Source organism: Octopus bimaculoides, chromosome 3 (assembly GCF_001194135.2).
Source record: "Octopus bimaculoides isolate UCB-OBI-ISO-001 chromosome 3, ASM119413v2, whole genome shotgun sequence".
Lineage (NCBI taxonomy): Eukaryota > Metazoa > Mollusca > Cephalopoda > Octopoda > Octopodidae > Octopus > Octopus bimaculoides.
Window position 1 is genome coordinate 4,871,900 of NC_068983.1, and position 1,499 is coordinate 4,873,398.

The 1,499-nt window shown below is 32.8% G+C and overlaps 1 protein-coding gene across 1 annotated transcript in view; it reads right to left on the reverse strand.

The window, feature by feature from the left end:
• Window positions 1–1,499, reverse strand: part of LOC106879756 (cytosolic carboxypeptidase 1) — a 64,809-nt gene that overhangs the window by 1,642 nt on the left and 61,668 nt on the right. The window lies entirely within an intron of this gene.

Below are 1,499 nucleotides of genomic sequence, written 5' to 3' on the forward strand. Positions count from 1 at the left end.
ACTGCCTCTGGTTCTATGATACAAACACTCTGTTTTAATATGATATCATTTAAAGCATTCCCTCATAATTACATGTTAATTTATGTTCCAAACATCATTACAATAATGAAAGTTATTGTTTTAGGCAGCCGATTGGTAGGGACATTAGAGCATCAGATAGATTGCTATACGATATTTGTTTCCATTCTCTATGCTCAGAGTCCAAATCCTGCCAAGGCCATCTCTGCCTTTCGTTAATATATTTTAAAGGCTTCAAGCTGGTGGAATTGTTAGCATGCTAGGGAAAATGCTTAGCGGCATTTCATACGTATTTACATTATGGGTTCAAATTCTGCCAGGTCTGACTTGCCTTTCATCCTTTTGTGGTCAATAAAATAACTACCAGTAGAGAACTGGGAATTGATTTAACTGACTTAACTCCTCCCCCAAAATTGCTGGCCTTGTGCCAAAATTTGAAACCAATACGGACATTTATTTTATTCAATTCTTAGTTATTTTCAAAATTAATTAAAACCAGTATATTTCAATAGAAATACGGTAATAAAAGGGTTAATGTTGCACATTTATAAATCAAGTGGGAAATTTTCAAAATGCCAGATAGTGAATATTCAGAAAAACAGAGCTTTACCAAAACACACAACACCAAGAAATGTGAAAATTGCTTCACAAAATTTTAAACTACTCAATAAAAAGCAAAAGTTAATATCAAAATACAGGCAAAAAGAATGGTGTTATTGTAAGAAATTTCACTGCATTACAACTGAACTAACAGCAATCCAGCAGCCATTAATTTATGAGATCCAATCAGAAAACAGGATAATGACCATGTGATGAGGAAGTTCATAACAGCCTTTATAATGTTTCAGAGAGTGTACTGTTCCTCTGAAGAACTACACTATCAACACTGAGTATTAAGTGCTCAGCACTAACTATGCAGAGCTAATGAATGAGTGTGTGTGTGTGTGTTCATGTATGCATGTATGTAGATAGATAATATATATCGTTTCGGTAATACAGATTATTTTCTCAGACAAAAATGGTTTTGTATCATTGGCATTAGTGAAGTGTACACATCAGTGAATGTGAAATAAATATCTGTATATCTATATCAAGTTATCTACATAATACTTTATTTGTAGTTTAACAAGGCAACCAATGGTTTCACGTCAAGAAATCTTCACAATTGTTCCAGTGTGCCACATGGAAGAGTTGATACTGGTCTCCACTTTGGATGCAAATACATGTGTGTGTGTATGAATATGAATATATATATATATATATATATATATATGTATGTGTATGTATATATATATATATATATATATATATATATATACAGTGTAGTATATTGCCACTTAAGTGTGGCTGACCCCTAGGGGTGGATGTTACTGTTGCTTTTAGCCCCAGGAGGACATCTCCTCCAGCTGGCTTATCGACACACTACTGTGTCCTGTTTTAACATATATATATATATGTATATATATATATATATATATATA